General features: G+C 41.2%; 1 protein-coding gene across 1 annotated transcript in view; it reads right to left on the minus strand.

The window, feature by feature from the left end:
• Positions 1–17,193, minus strand: part of LOC146668354 (inactive rhomboid protein 2-like) — a 37,901-nt gene extending 20,708 nt beyond the window's left edge. The window contains exon 1 of the mRNA XM_085410251.1: positions 17,060–17,193. The gene's annotated coding sequence lies outside the window, so the exon portion shown is untranslated. The remainder of the gene's footprint in view (positions 1–17,059) is intronic.
• Between the last annotated feature and the right edge of the window lie 444 nt (positions 17,194–17,637).

Here is a 17,637-nt window from a genome sequence, read left to right on the forward strand (position 1 = left end):
CTTCATGCAAATGCAAACAGATTGCCAGCATGTTGTCATCAGTCTGAATGAGTCTTTGTCAATGAGCACAACTCGAGGGGACTTGACCCAACTGGCTGCCAGCTGGTTCTATTCTGCCTTTATTCCCATAGAAAAGGAAGGTTAATGAGCATGAAAGTAAAAGTCAAATGTGAAGATCTATCTATGAAGACTGTTTTGGAGGAAGGAAGGTTCAGGGTTTCAGTAGTCATCATCATGGGCTCATCGGATTAGAATGAGAATAAGCAGTCATCATTTGCAGGTTTTGTCGTTTTATTGTATAACAGGTAAAGGAAAGGAAGACACACATGGACTGCTCTCTCTCAGCTGCCGCCCCATGTGGGAGTGAAGAAAGAGTGAGGGGTAGGTGAGTGCAGTCCTTATATAACAAGTGACAGGTGAGTGCAATTAAGGCCAAGCACCACACCCAATCAAAGGTGAGGAAAAGAAACAAGGTGCATCTGGTGAAGTGAATGTGTTGAAAGGTGAGCCTTTACAACAGCCGCCCCCATATTTCTACTGAGAAATATGTTCAAAGGATCAGAGATGCTCCTTTTCACAAAGCGGGAGCAGAGGAATCAGACATGCTACAGGTCTAATATAGGTTCAGGGGGTCGACAATGCAGGCCAGACAGTTCAGGGGGCCGACCATGTAGCCAGCGGTGGCGGCAAAGCAGGTCCAAATGCCAACCGCATGGGATGCAGCGGCAGGCCCAGACCTGCAGACCGTTGGGCAGTTTTGCAGGTGCTGGGGGCAATATACGGGGCTTGGCAGAGGCAGGACCAGGTGATGCAGGAGCAGGCAGCGCCCTGACCACTGGCGGAATGGCAGCCACAGGCGGTGGAACTGGTGATAGTGGCACTGCCGGTGACGACATAGGTACTGCTGATGGTAGAGTATGATGTGGCTGAATGAATTCAGAGCCATCAGCGGACACAAGGATGTGCTGGAGCGGTTCTCCTGAACCTGAACTGGAAGATGTGAATAAACATTGGGCATGCGTGGAACTGCTCTGGGGTTGGAAGTCTGTGATTGGACCTTGGAGTGTCCATCCTAAGCGGGTTTTGACTGCTGCAGGAGATCCAAATGGTCCATGTCTAACTGGTGCAATAGGCGTAATAAGGTGGGTATGATCAGAGCCTATGAGCAGTAGTGGAGCTGCTTTGTTAATGAAGGTTAATGGGATACCTTGAAGATGCTTGTATCTCCGTTGAAGAGGGGATACGGGGTAGGTGTGGTCTGAAAGTGCTAAGTGACTTGTAGCGAAGGCATTATTAATTGTGTATGTTTTCTCTGGATGTGCGATGGGTGAGATCTGGAAACTTACACAAGAACCTTGAATGGTTTCAACTTCTTGATGGACAGTTCTGAGTGATAATTTTTCAGCTTTCCCGGTTAGGTGGAGATGCTTAGCTGCAGATGTCAGAAGCATGGTACGTTGGGAGCCATCGTCAAGTATTGCATATGTTTCCAGGGTTCTTTTGCCATTACGCAGGAGCACTTTCACAACCTTTAATAGTACACTAGGGCGATCGCTAGGTCTATCAAAGTACAGTGTCCTCACTACAGGATTAGTTTCAGTTCTAGGTCTCTGATTCACCTCACATAGGATCTGTAGATGTCTTTCCATGCAGGTGGCACATGCTTTCCTCAGATCACACTTCGCAGCCTGATGAGTTCTAGCACAACGCCAGCACCGTTTGTTTCTCTTTATCCACTTTATTTTCTCATCCTTTGTCTTGTTAATGAACTCAGGGCACTTGCTAATGTGGTGTTTAGGTGAGCAGCAATATGCACATCTAGCCTTAGTCATTATGATGGGTTGTGCTGCCTGTACAGGATCGGATGCATTTGTTCCATGTAATATTGTTGTGAGTGGAGAGGTGTACTTATGGGCAGGTCGTGGCTGGTTAAAGGATGAAACAGGACTGTCCTTTCTTGGTTGACACTTGCACTCTATTTGCAACCAGGATGAGAACAAAGGTAAGACATACATCATATCTCCTTGTTCCCTGTAAATGTGCCGTTTGAAGCGACTGGAATGCTCTGCGGGCAACTTTTCAAGTAGGCGATCGACATGGGAGCCACAATTTAGTTCTGTCTGTCCTTGATCACCCATAGTGCTAAGCAAACCAACTAAAGCTTGCACACGAAGAGCAAAGTTATCCAGAGTCCGACCATCACCTGCTCTGATAGGAGGAAGCTCCAGTATATTCCGTAGCTCTTTCAATGCTAGCTGTCTTGGTTGCCCATAACGCTCATCAAGAGCTTTGATGGCTTGAGTGTATGGGTCAGGAGCATAGGAAAAGGAAATAGCTAACCGTTTAGCTTGGTCTACTTTCAGGTGATCAAGAAGGACATGATATTTGAAATGCTCTGTGTCATGAGGGTCAAGCAGGTTAGTAAGGGCCATTCGTAACAGCCTATACTGGATCTCATCTTCTCTGGTAAGGTCTGGGAAAGAAGGACCCTCAAGCTTATACACATGTGTTCTAGTGCTAACAGGGTGACTAGAACTAGCAGTGATGGGTACTGAAGGGTTTTGTGCATGCAAACCATCAGATGTAGCTGGTTGCTGCTGCCTTGGTTCCGGAATGCAGACGAGAGGTTGAGCGGGGTCTTCATCTAGAGGAACAGCAGGTTGAACACATGAAATCTGGTGGGGACCTTGCAGTGGCGTGGCCAGGAAATTAAAAGGAGTCTCATCTGGTGTCTGAAAAACTGGTCTAGGCAAACCACTTGAAGGAACTGCAGCATCTAATATTGTTGAATTAGGGAAAGGAGGGCTAGCAGCCAGAACTGCACCAGAGTGACGGCTAACCTGGGGGGGCTGAGAGGGTGATTGACATGTTGCTGGATCAATCACTGGGAACTGCTCATGTTGCTGATGTGTTTGGGGAATGGCTTGTAAACCGCAAACAGAGGATTTGCTCTCATCAGAGACAGTGTGAATTGAAGATCTGGAGGAACTGCGAGAATGGGGAGGAGATAACTGAATCATGAGTTGCCTAATCTCCCTCATTGTCATCAGGAGTTCCCTCATCACCTCATCTTGATTGGTGGGTAAAGGAGCAGGGGATGTCTCTGGTTGTCTTTCTGACTCTCCGACAGGATCCTGCGGCCCATGTGTGTCTTTGTCACTATGCTGGCATTCAGTTTGGCTCTCTGTCTCACATGTAGCTCTTCTAGCTCCAGGATACTGAACGTCATACTGCTGCAGGTAGGCAGGAGGTCGACTATCACGACTGGATCTTCTCAAACCTTCAGTCAATGGCTGCTTTGAATCCATGACGCTAACGCTACTCCGGCTCGGAGGACCATGTTTTGGAGGAAGGAAGGTTCAGGGTTTCAGTAGTCATCATCATGGGCTCATCGGATTAGAATGAGAATAAGCAGTCATCATTTGCAGGTTTTGTCGTTTTATTGTATAACAGGTAAAGGAAAGGAAGACACACATGGACTGCTCTCTCTCAGCTGCCGCCCCATGTGGGAGTGAAGAAAGAGTGAGGGGTAGGTGAGTGCAGTCCTTATATAACAAGTGACAGGTGAGTGCAATTAAGGCCAAGCACCACACCCAATCAAAGGTGAGGAAAAGAAACAAGGTGCATCTGGTGAAGTGAATGTGTTGAAAGGTGAGCCTTTACAACAAAGACATCAACCAATATGCCATTTTTGATGATTTATCAAAATTTATTTTAACTGGTGTATTACTAGAAACAGATTGGTTAACACCATGGTTATTGTGCTCTCTGCCTGTCAGAGAGCACCAGGAACGCTAACAAAGTCATATGAATGTGACCATGTGAGAAAAAAAAAGATCATATATGAAACTAATTTAGTCACGTTATGAAACCCTATGATCTTCTCTAGCTGTGTGAAAGCCTTTACCTCAACCAGAAGCAATGACATCAGAGCATATTTTCTAAAGCACCGAGAAGCCTCCCTTTCAAATCCATGTGCATTCCTTCTTTCATGTTGCAGATATGTTTCTATAAAAACTGAAACAGTGATACAAATCAAAAGCCAGCTGTTCAGGTTGGAACTGAATAAGAAACAAGTAAGATGTAAGATAAAACTGTTTGCTTCCACAGAACAACAAGAATAAACCACAAGAAAGACAACTGGAGGGGGAGTAGATTCGCTGAGGAAAGGACAATGACCACAATGACATAATCAGCAGTTTGTCACATGATATGGAAAGTACTGACACATCTTTGCCTCTCTAGGGTCTAATAATTCAATGCCTCACCTAACTGCTCCCTACTTGACCATTGACCAGCAGGGATGAATGTGCATGTGAGTGATGTCACATGGTCCTCTGAAGGGGTGTCATCATGGTTCAGTTTCCCCCAGTGTAAGGCCTGTCCTCCGCGTATTCTTGCTACACTGTCTAGTTTTAGCAACATGTATGGGCTGCAGACGCACACAAGGCACACTCTCTCTACCTGTTAAACCTCATTCACAGCATCTTAATGCATGTGCAATCATCCAGGTAAGTAAATCCCAAAAGGATGATTCTCTTCATCTGGACGTAGCGTTTTCAGTGGGAGAAACATTTTGTCAGTCATCCAAGTGACTTCTTCATTCTCAGCTGACTGCAGGTTTCCCCAACCTTATAAACACTACATTTGCACAATGACTGAACGTAGCCCACTGAGTAAACAATAGGCTGTGAGGTCAGTTTCTTGATCATTAATATGCAAATTGTCACGACCATTGATCAACATCCACTGATCAAACCCACTGATCTCATTCATGGTCCACATGAGGAAAGATGATGAGTTTCATTTTATGCCACACTCGCTTTGCACAGCAACTTAGCGATTCCACTGATCTCAGTGATCAGCAATGGTCACCAATCAGCAATAGCTGGCAAGTCAAATTGATATTTAACCAGAGTTCCCCACCAATGATCAGAACAAACAAACAAAATCAAAAAAACTAAACAGAAACCAAGGATTGGTTTCCTAAGCGTCCAATGGGACTTTAAGCCACTTGACTCTTAGACTAGTCTAATACTAATAAGTCATACTGGTTATTACTTAAATAAATAAAAAATATAATTCATCATCTACCAATTTATGTTGCAACTCTATCAGTACTAGATTTATATTCATTTGAATTAACCTCACTATGGTTTCATGTTGACATCCATGGCACATATGCATGCAAAGACTCTTGCAACACAGAACTGTCTGGCCACACACGCAAGTTTATGTCATTACCTCTGCACTGAAAATGAAATGCATGAGTCATCTATTATCATGACCATCATAAGAAAACCGAAAGAGCCAGTATCTGTCTGTTATTCTGATTACAAATTAGACCTTAATAGAACTGGTGAAGGTGAAAGTGGGATGGAAGGCGAGCATTTTTTTAATATAGGAGGGGACTGAAAAATAACTACAGGACAAAAGACAGAAGTTAAGAGTCAGGTTAAATATTATTAATGAATGCCATTTTAGCTGCTCAGGCTATATCTGTCCACTTATAGTTACTATTACACAACGCTCTCACGTGGAGTCTACGTTCTCTCTCTGGAAGTGAGAAATAAACTCCCACTGTGTGCTCTCTCACCAGTGTTGTGTTTTCTGTATTTGGGCCATGCAGCATCCACCTCAGTCCCATTCTCTGACCTGGCAGCAATTCTGTAGTATCATTTACTGGAAATCGCACAGGGGGGGTGACAGGATGATCGGACTATGGCAAAGACCCAAAAACCTAGACTGCACTACTGGTACAGATAAGAGAGGGAGAAAGAGAGCAAACTGCTGACCTTCTAGTTAAGGCATTGCCCACGCTGGATCCAGTGTCTCAAATTACTATGCATCACAAAGGCTGTGGTTCCCACCACACTAAAGTCAGCCTCAGGAGATTTTCAGGTACTTCTTCCTGATTTTGAGGTTTGGAGGTGACCCAAAAGTCAAATCCGAAACCCATGCTTGCAAACCTGTTAGCATTCTCAATGTGCTGTAAGTAGGAGTTAGTTCAACTTCATCTGCTCCTGTGAGTCTATTGCTGTAATTTGGGAGCTCATCAGCTAGTCTGCTGACTTCGAATGGAATTATACTTGGTTTTGGATGTGCAACAGGACAGCTGTGCATAATAGTCCTTCCAATTACACTATTTCAAGTCTGCTCAAGTCTCCCTGAAAGATGCATGTGTGTGCATGCACTTACATCCCCTGATGACTGTGAACATATGGAAACACGTTTTAACAAGCTAATAAAAACCCAAATTATTGCAAGATGGAAAATGCAACATTGCTATTGCTCTCTATGAAGATTGTGTACTTATATAAAAATTATGTTTAGGTAACTGCACTTGGCCAACAAGAGGACAACAAAAGGGAAACATTAGTCTATGTATAATATAAAATATAAAACCACAAAAACAAAATATCTACTACGTGTTTTGGCAGCAACTCAGTGTGTATTTTTGGCATATCTGAAGCAGGGGAATGGTTGGAAAAACAAAATCGATTCTGTGTGCCTCCACAGCAGTAAAAACAATGTTCTTGGTGTTTACTGTGTGGAGAAAAAGCAGAAGCTTGCTGAACTGGGTTGACTTCAATGTTGCAAGTACCAAGCCCAGAATTTTTTTTCTACATTTCCATTTTAAGCATTCTAACCAGAGGAACTTAGTAGTAGTTGCACAAGCCTTACATTTGCTTCATGGATGCACATAGTGAGTACTGACAGCAGCAGGAGTTACCAGAGTGCCATGCCACTACATCCAATCAAGTAGTGGAGCTATGAGCTAAAGACAAATGTGAAATCTGAGTTGACTGCTGGCTCCTGACTGCAGACAGCTTGATAATGTTATCTGCACAATAGGCAGACTGTAATGAATATGTGTCATCACTGCTCAGATCGACTGTGCAAGGCATATATCATTTGACTGAATTGTATTCCACTCAAAGACTCAGCCTTGTGAGTTATTGGCCAATAAATCCTCCAAATGTCTCTGATCATACAGTTCAGTGATATCTACCAGGTGTGCAAAATGGTTTTAAAAGGCGTGTCATAGTCTCCATGTCCACAGGTCTGCTCAAGTCCATTTGGGTCCAAGAAACAAACAGAACAGAACAAAGATCGTAAAGCTTCATCCTGACCTCTATGTGTCTGATTTTTTATTTTATTTTTTTTTTGCAACCATGTGGACTTGTGTGTAGAGATAATTCAATACAGACAATGCACCAGCAATTAAACCTGACTTTACTTGAATATAACAGGACTGATTACTCAGCCGCAGTAGCTGACTTTTGTTAAGTAAGGTAACCAAGCATAAGAGCATGGCAATAATCAGAAGACGGCTTTCAATCACCAATTCCTCCAAGTGTTCTTGGTTGCCCCCAGAATAAGGAATAAAGCACCGTATGAATGTGTGAATGTAGCCTGAACTAAAGAAGAATAGAACAGAATTCAACTTTATTGTCATTGCACATGCACAGGTACAGGGCAACGAAATGCAGTTTGCATCCATCCAGAAGTGCTTAGTGATATAGATATATTACAATATATATTAGCAATAATATAGATATGTAAGTATATTACAGAAATGGGTCTATTATGTTATAATGTACACGGTATGAAGTATGTTGTGAATATTCTATAACTATAAGTATGTACAGGCTGTAGTGAGTACAAGCTATGTACAGGATATGGACAGGATATAAATATGAAAAACTATACAGAATATGAAATAAATAACTTTACAGGAATCTGAGATATACAGCTATACAGAAATGGGAACTATGCAAGTTGTAAACAGTTGTAGGGTTAAAAATTATCGTATGTACAGAATGATTGTTTACACAGGGCTATACAGTAGTGCAGTTAAGGTAAGTGAGGGTGTGGATAATTTCTACAGAGGCTATATAAAGTGCTAGTGGTTGTGAGTGGTGGTTCACTCCATGTTATTATTGTGTGTTTGAGGGTACAGTTGTCCATTGTGTGTGTGTGTGTATGTTCAGTCCATGAGTTAACGTGGGTCAGATGTCAGGAGGCAGAGTTCAGGAGTCTGACAGCTGTGGGGAAGAAGCTGTTCCGGTACCTGGTGGTCTTAGTCCGGAGGCTCCTGTAGCGCCTCCCAGAGGGCAGGAGGGTGAAGAGTCCATGTGATGGGTGACTGGGGTCTCTGATGATTTTCCCAGCCCTTTTCAGACACCGCTTCCTGTAGATGTCTTTTATGGCAGGAAGTGGTGCTCCGGCGATGCGCTGGGCAGTTTTCACGACCCTCTGCAACGCCTTCCGGTCCGAGGCAGAGCAGTTCCCGTACCAGACTGTTATACAGTTGGTCAGGATGCTCTCGATGGTGCAGCGATAGAAGTTCACCAGGATGTCTGAGGACAGGTGGTTCTTCCTCAGAGTCCTCAAGAAGAAGAGGCGCTGGTGAGCCTTCTCGAAGGCTCGAAGTACTAACTATACTACTAGTCTTTTTCCCCATCTCTGCCTTCACTATATTTGGACTAATGGTGCTTACACGGCAAGTTCCAATTTAAGGCAGGAAAAACTCTAAGCACGATAGTGGAGGAGTGATTATTCTCAGAAAAGTATTTAACTTTTAGCTAACTTTTAACTCTTAAAAAAAAAAAAATCTTGATAATAGCCTTGAGTGAGCCAGTGATCATGTCACATGGTTGAGCTTCCAACATGAGTTAAGACCTAAGATGCACAATTACGCTTTACTTTTTGTCATAAAGACTTGTGAATTTACTTCTCTGTTACTTCTATTATATAAAGACACTGTTTTTTTTTTAAATTACAAACCCTACTCCAAAACTGCCTTATATGCTTTACATTGAGTCATTTTATGATTTGCACTTATATTGTCAAATTAGCATGCAGAAGAAACAGCTGCTGTTCCCAGCACTGACTTGGAGGCTAAATGAGGAACTAACCCACATTACTGCCTCATAAGTTCTTTTTTAACATCAAGCCTTACACATGTACGTAAAACTTGACAGGCACGCATGCAAAAAGCAATTCTACTGTTCTACTTAAACACATTTGTCTTCAGAATACTTGCAAATAAACAGGAGTGCACTGGTGCAAAACTGTTCCCTGAAATGTGAGCTCTTACAGTTTGCTAATGAACAGTCCTTAACCTCTGCAACATGCCACACACATCAGAAAAGAATAAATATGCATGGACACAAATCTAAAATCCATAATTTCACACATGCAAGAACTAAAAGGCTTAGAACAAGTGTGAATCATATTATGAGACATCGGTACAATGAGGAGTGAGAAATGAATAATAACGCAAACTGTAATTTATTTCATTATTAAGCTGAGAACAGCTTTGAGGGTTGAACTCAAAGAAGAAAAAAAGAAAAAAGTTCACACCCTCGCACAGACTACGTCTCACATCATCATTAAGAGCGTGGACAACTCTGCCAAGTGCCAATTTGTATGTGGGACTTGTCTACACCAACACTGCAAGCCTGGACTGTAACATTAACATTGTGTATTTATGCTGGCTGTAGCTCTAAATGAAAACAGGGTAAAAAAGATAATTACATGCCGATAGAAAACGACGCACACTACATCTGAATCTTATGTTATTACATTAGCTGATATGGTGCAATCAGACATCATCCAACATTTCTACATACACATTGACAGCGCAAAAGAACAACTGTTTGCCTGGTGGTAGCTGCAATTAGGCGTCGGGCTGGTTTGTTTCAGCACAATTTCATGTTTTTCATTGGTAAAAACCAGCAACTGGGGTTGTCATGACTGAGCTGAATAAAGTTAAGGCACAGGGTCTCTGTTGCCTTACTTAACAGAAGTATAAACATTTTTCTGTCATTTCTAGGCTTTTTTATTTATTTATTTTAGGTTTTAGCAAATTAAACCTCAATTTTAAAGTTTAGACATCTGGTGAATGTCCATTGGGGCATGGCCAAAACCTCTTTTGGGTTTAACCTGGGGTTCAGCATCTTGCCTAATGATAATTCAACACATGGACAGGAGGAGCCAAGGATCAATCCACTGATTGGTATATGACCCGCTTGACCACCTGAGCCATATGTGATGGCTCAGACAGAACAGTGTGTATGAAATCAGTTAACTAGAATATGTGGCTAGATAGTTAGAAAAACATTCATGTGCTGTCCAAGTGTTACCTCAGGCCTGGTGTCTAAACCAGACAATAATCTGACCGTCAAGAAATGGTACAGTGGTATATATATTCATCATCTGTTATTATTAGTATTATTTCATCAGGTCAGAACAGTTCTTCACTTCTCAGAAAGAGACTGACTCACTGGCTGACCTTTATCAGTCCAAACTTTGCCTTCTAATTCTCACATTTAATGGTTTCCATTCAACATTTTATGGCAAATACAGGGGTGTTATTACTTCAGCCCTTTAACTTCTGAAAGCTGAGGCAACTGGAAGGAGAAATGGGACAAAGTTTTGTCTGTTAAAGGTGCTGAACATCAACGGCAGCAGTCATATTCTTTACTCCACTCAGTTACACAATCAGCACATCTATACTGCTGGGCAGATGTATGCAAACATGACTCTAAACAACACGCTATTTGGGATTAGATTCCTAAATTCACAGCCACATATTTATATAGACTTGTTATAGTCTATATAGAGTGTTTTTAAATATTCTTCCAAACAATCAAGAATCCAAAGTAAAGGACTCATAAAAAAAAGAACATGCTGCTTATGAAAATATATTTCCATCCTATCTAGGCTTGTTAATGGAGCCTTTGTGTCTGGTCAAACAGAGATGGCAAAGAAACACCGTGCTGTAAACGAATGACTAGACACGATAACGAAAGGACTGTGAAAAAGACTCACAACAACCTGGCAAGCAGCCAGCAGCATACCTTAAAGCAGCGGTCTCCAACCCCCGGGCCTCGGACCGGTCCGTGAGTCGTTTGGTACCGGGCCGCGAGAGTTGAGGCTCAGGTGTGAAATGTATAGTTTTCAGGGTTTTTAATCGGTTTTCAGCGTTATTTTGTTATCGTTTTTATCGTTAACTCGGTTTTCCTGGGTCTTTTCACGTGTGTTATGAATAAATCTTTTTTTTCGGTACCGGTACTAGTTTTATTTTGTTGTATTTATCCGCGACACCTTAAAGGCCGGTCCGTGAAAATATTGTCGGGCATAAACCGGTCCGTGGCCCAAAAAAGGTTGGGGACCGCTGCCTTAAAGGTTTTATAATATGTGACAGCGTGAATATTAATATAGAAACAAACAACTACATGCTAGAAGGAATATAGTAGATTACAGCATCCTTAGCAAAGAATGAAGTCATAATCTTGCAGTGCATGCTGCAATCTATCCTCATCATTATCGAGTTTTGTTTATGTCCCGCAGCACGTACATGTCTGTGGATGGGAGAAGATATAAATGTAGCAAGAGAGTGACCTCCCAAACTCCACTGTTAAAGCCAGAATCCAGTCCAGAGTATTCAGTCATGTGGAATAAGACAGGGAAAAGTGCAGTCTGTGCAAAACCCTTAAAAAAAATTTAAATAAAAATAAATAATGTGGGAAAGAAAATTAAGTAGAACAAAATAAAAGGGACCTCAGTAAATCACTTAATGGAATGAAGACAAATAAAATAAGCTTACTAAATGTAACCAAAAAAGGAGAAGCACCGAAAGAGTCAGATGGCATTAAAGTGGCTCAGCATAGTGGATGGTGCACACCCAGTGCTTCTGAATGTCTAATAAATGCACCTGTCAAAATAAAAAGGAGTACTCTGCTTTAACAAAAACCTTTAATGTAATGTTAAAGCAGAGGACTCTTTTGAAGTGAGATTCTCTTGGCTTTTTTTTATAGAAGAGGTCTGATTGTTACTGTTGCTAGGTGTGTAGGGTTAAAACTCATCATGACTGAGCCGACAGTCATTATGCCAGCAGGCACAACAGTTGAGTGCTACTAAGGCGTAGGAGAGTGTGCGAGTTTCAGTGGTGTCTGTACGTCTCCAAAGAGTGAGAGCAACAATCAAAACTGCCCCCTCATTCTTCGCTTCCAACCACAATACCTCTTGATGATGACTGGCTCTAAACAAAACCTTAAATCTTTACTAATACCATTACATTTCTTTGGCTGACGATGATAGCACTTTGGTGGCTAAAACAGATCAATCGTTCCATTTCAGATCCATTAGAAGATGATAAGCACGTTTGAGAAGCACCTTGACTGTGACCTAACCCATCTAAAACGCTGCACCTTTTCCAAGAGTCTTCATGCCCAAACTTGCATACCAGCAAGCTTTGCAATGCTGCAGCTACAGCCTTGGCCCACGCCATGAGTTCCTTACAATCCTTAACATGAATAGCTAATCTTACACAAAACAACACATGACACATGTGAATGTTGAAACGCGACACTCAGAAAACTGCTAGCGTAAGGCTTTTGCCAGATAAATTCCTCTCAGCTAGCCCAGCTTGCCTTTTTTTTTTTAAAAAAAGCGAAACAGATGAAGCAGTCGCAAATCTGCTGCTGCAGTGCCAGAGACAGAATATGAGTGAGGACATTTTGTATCCCCTCCGAAACTGGCATGAAATGTGGAAGGAAATTAGCTTTTCAATGCCGCAATAAATATGCAAAGTGGACATGGACTCCTCTGCACTTTGAAGACTTCTACATTATCAACAAAAAGCTTTTTTGCAGATTTACGCGTCTTTGGATTTCAAAGCATTCCTAGAATGTTCCCATATTTTCAGATAAAATGTCATGCATTGTGGAATGAGGTTTGGCATGGAGAAAAAAAATCCCAGCATATGAGCCAGTAGCTTGATACTCCCGTAACTTAAGTGGGTGGGGTTTTTTTTGTTTGTTTGGGGTTTTTTTTTTTTTTTAAAGGGGCTTACCATTTTCTGGGTGTGTTCTTAGCTGAAAACAGATAACATCATGGAAGACCCCCAAAAAACAAAAGGACAAGCTGAGGGCTTTCCATACTTACCACTATAAATGCATGGAAATGAATGGTATCTTTTCCAGCCTTTGTTGTTGAGAGAAAAAGAGGACTGTGGTTTGACAAATGGGGAAGTAACAAAAAATGAAAACTTAAACCTCTGAGCAGATGTATCTGACAATCACAGTTTCACATGAAAAGAAACCCCGTAAGGTTCAACGGAGGTAGAACCTAACAGCTTGTTTCCATCTAAAGACGATATCTCATTTTCTAACTGAACTATTTCTAAAAGTTAAAACTTCCGACACTGCTCAGTCACGCTAAAAGAAGAAGTTACTTTTCATTGCTCCCTTGTCACAAAGAAGTTAATTTGGCAGAGCTGGCAGAGTTTTTGTGTCTCTGGCTGAAACCAAACAGACAAAACTGAACCAAGAAAACTTTTGAGATTAGACCATCCACAACACGAGGACAGTTATTAAAATGCCACTGCGTAGTTTGGATTACTCGCTGTGGAAACAGGTTAAGGTTAGTTGGTTTGACAGTGATCCTTGTCTGAAGTGTTAAAACATGTTATTTTCAGGGCTGGAGTATATGCCACCCAACATAGGATCAATATGTCATCAATTAAGAACCTTTAAAATCAGTTTGACAAACAAGTAAAAGCAGAACACGCAGATAACGCATATCCCATAACGTCCAACAAAACTGTGTACTTTTTGAGAAGTAAAGCTAAGCAGATTAATGGCATGACTTCTGAAGGTAAAATAAACGAATTTGCTGACCTTTGACTTGTTAAACTTGAGCTTAGATCCTTTTGTGTTATTGCTGATTGATAAAAACGGGGACATGTGACATTTTTGGCTTTTTTCTGTGGGAGGCTGTCAAACAAGTAAGATGAACTTTCTGAATGAAACTAGGCTACAGTTTTCTTTTGTAAAGAGGTGACAAATGTGAAACTGGTGCAAACATCACATGACTCCAACCACACAGAAACAGCTGTTTGCTAGCCATTACATGGAAACACCGTGCCTTCTGTGCCTGTTTATGTGCCAGTGAATTTCCTCTTTTTTCTGAATTTCCTTCATGATTGCATAAAGTTAGTAGAAAGTTAATGTAATAAGCATATACCGCAATAATTCTCTTTTTATTTCATGTTGTACACAGAGATGCAGAGATAATACAGGTTTCAGTTTCATCCTGTGATGTCAGTGAGGCTGGGGTGAGCAATATAACATAATGATTTCATTACATGACTTTAAAGTCAAACTGTGTGATGATGTGATACTTATTGCAGTGATCATTTTGATCATATCACCCACCTCCCTCCCACATATCAGGGGTGGGTGACAATGACGCTACACTAAATTTCAATTTTAAAATTAGCTCCTGAAGTAACCGTGATGCTTCGAACTACTTGCAAACCATCATTAAACAAATATGCAGTAAGAGGCGGTGAAAGAGAAGACCTCCACTGAGTATAACTAAAGTATATCTGCAACACTTTTTTGTCTCGACATTAATCAACATGTGCTTGATATGTGTTTGCGTCTACACGGCTTTCTGCCTCCAACCAGTGAATCAGAGAAGGTTCAATGCTCTTTTTAGTAACAAAAACAGAGTAGACAACTCTCTACAAGAGCGATGTCAAACACGTAGCCCTCCAGAAGGTCCAGTTCAGCACCATGGATGGCTCTGCATTGTGTTCAGTCATTAATTATGTCATGTTTTTCAGTAAAACTGATATTTCTGTCGTAGTGTTGGTGCCTGGATTACTATAAAGAAGTAACAAAGTATTTTTGGATCTAGACACATTATTTGAAACATAAAGACATAAAATGCTATTGTTCTATATTTACAAATCCACTATATGTGAAGATTTTGTGCCTGTATAGCTCCACTGTGTACATATCATAGTAAAAATGTATTGACAGTAAATGAATGTGTCAAAACCTGAGATCTATTATTTAAAGCTGCCTCTTTTTTCCCCCCATTGATGTTCCTGTACTTCTTTACAATGTTCTCAAAGAAATTTAGAGGGATATGTTTCCTCCCCCCCCCCATATAGGTTATTAAATTATAGCTTTAGCCCACTTGAGATCACACTGAGCTTTGTGTGTCCTATGATAACCCAGGACTTAATTCCAGGAAGTAGGTTTAACAAACAACTCTGAATTTGTTAACCATAAGTTAATGGAAAACCCACGTTTTCTGTTCTAGAGAGTTAACTTAAACTCTGAGTTAGTAACCAAGGTAACAGACTCTGCGAACTAAATCTGCTCACTGGCAGATTTTTGTCAACATAGTCTAAGTTTCTCTCTGACTCCTCCCCTCCTGCTGCACCCGAATCAGCTGACTGACCCTCCGATTCATTTTCTCATTCGTAACGTTCTTTAAAATATTTAACTGATCGCTTTTACAATACTTCAGTTGTCAGTCTATATGGACAGAGAAAGCAATTACATAGCAGATTTATGATCAGCTCAGAATAAATTGCCTCCATGTTTCTAAGTATGTGACTCTATGGACAGTACTGCAGCTGTCAGCCAGTTTCCCTCCACTGTAAATATTTTTGGACTGTAACAATCACTCTTTAAAAACAACCTTATCTGTCAAAGCTTTAGAATAACTTACTGGTTAAGGATTATTTATTTGTTGTGCTGTTTTTGGTCACACGGATGGAAAAAAATGTTTGTCATACTCAAAGATGATTGATCTGTGATTAGCCTTTCTGAAAGTTCTCAAAGGTTCTCAAGTATATTCTTAAAAGGTTTTTTGAACATGCTTCCTGTAATACGACCCTGCTCTACAGTGCATAAGGAGGAAAACAAACAAAACACAGGAAGTCCTAAAAACTGTGGTTCCTTTAATGGGCACATCCAGCTGGCTCCAGAAGAGCGTCCCAAAAGACTCCCACATTAACATGTCCAACTGTACAGCATTAAAAACCATGCTTACTGCGAGGTATAAAGCCTGTTTTGGCCTCTACTGACAGTTTCCCACCTAAACACAAAACCATAGTGTTTTTTTTTCTCTTTTAAACATGTCCAACTGAATGCTGGAGTTAAAGGTGTAGCCACTTTAAATGACAGGTGTCCCAACACAGGAAACTGAAGCTGGCTGCTGTCTGGCAGGCTTTGGGTCAACAAACTGAACCTCTGAGTGTTTGTGCAAACTGTCCAGAAAGTTTCTGCTTCTCTGTGCGTGAAATTGTAGAGTTTTGTTAGTCTGGCGGCAGCAGATTTGCAAGTCTGTGGTACAGTTAATAGATGCAGATTGCTAACCAAGCCCGCTAGCTAGAGGATACCGCAACATGCCACTATCTCTCCCAAATATGGTCACATGTGGCTTCAAAAGATTAACACAGCTTAATGCTGAGCCTTCAAAAAGACTCCAAACCAGTGTGCAACGTCTTTTATATACAGTCTTTGGTTTTAACTTTAAGTACACTGACACTTGAACGCAACTATTCCTACCTGTTGTGACTTGGTTAACTTCTAATCAGCATTTCAATAACTCACCGCCCTGCCTCTGTTTTGGTAAAAACTAACAAATGGAAACACACATTTTCAAAATCAGCAGTGACACACAAATGGTTTCACGTTAGTTGTGTCATACTTTCATGTGAAACCGTCCGTTCCTGTCATTCCGGGGAAACATGGTGTGTCAAACCCACCTCTTACCTTCCACCAAAAATAAATGGGAGGGGTGTAAGGCTTACGGCAAATTCAATTTTTCGGCACACGGCGACTACGATTAACTTTAGAGGGAGAACATGAGAAAATCCAAGAGGATTAATTGCATTCATATGCACTTGTCCCAACAGGCAGAGCAACAAAGGGCTTGCCGAGGCGTGCTTTCAGCCGCTACTCTAACATTAGATGTAAACGACCGTTGGAAGCTAACGCCGACACTGAAAATGTCATTATTAGCAGTGCTGTTTGTTCCTGTTTAAACGCTTTGACTCATCTAGGATCGCATACAAAAAAACAGTAAATATTACAGCATTAGTACACCTTATACTGAGCTATTAGGTGCTTTCATATTAAAAGCGTATTAATAATGACCGTTGACCCCCGACCCTAAGTTAAGTTTTAGCGATTGCAGCGTCACAAAAACAAATAAAAGAGCTGTAGAGTGCTATTCCACTCACCTCCAGGAAGAAATGCCTAGATTATAATTCATTAGCAGAGAGAATATATCCGAAATGCAACGATACTGTGGGTTAGTGTCCAACAGCGTGTCACTACTTCCCTCTTTCTGCTTCCAACATCCTTGAAGAAACCAGGGGCGGAGCTAGGACCCCCCGACACGGGCCTGAAAGAACAGGAGCCCGAGAAGCAGGGGCGGTGTCAGTATATGTGTTCTTGTCAAAGTCTCCACATACACAAAAACTAACCGAAATAATACTGGTTCCTTAAAAATGGAAATTAGTTTTACTCCTTGTAACTTTGGTCAATGTACCAATTCTTTTGCATGTGTTTCTTAAGGCTGGGATGTTATGAAGTTCAGCCTGTGTCATAGTTTCTTTTCTGAACTTCTTAAATTTTGAAACATAGTCACATAGAGATGGAGAGGACATGCTAACTCCACACAGAAAAAAGCCCCAGTCAGATGGTGGATGTGAATTCATGACCTTCTTGTTGTGAGGCAACTATCTATGTAGCTGTCCCTAATGAAATGACAGCTTAAATAAGAGTTTTGATATTTACTGGTATAGAAAAAGGTATT

Source organism: Rhamphochromis longiceps, linkage group LG6 (assembly GCF_057381845.1).
Source record: "Rhamphochromis longiceps isolate RC_006_pf linkage group LG6, R_longiceps_female_GT1.1, whole genome shotgun sequence".
Taxonomy (NCBI): Eukaryota; Metazoa; Chordata; class Actinopteri; order Cichliformes; family Cichlidae; genus Rhamphochromis; species Rhamphochromis longiceps.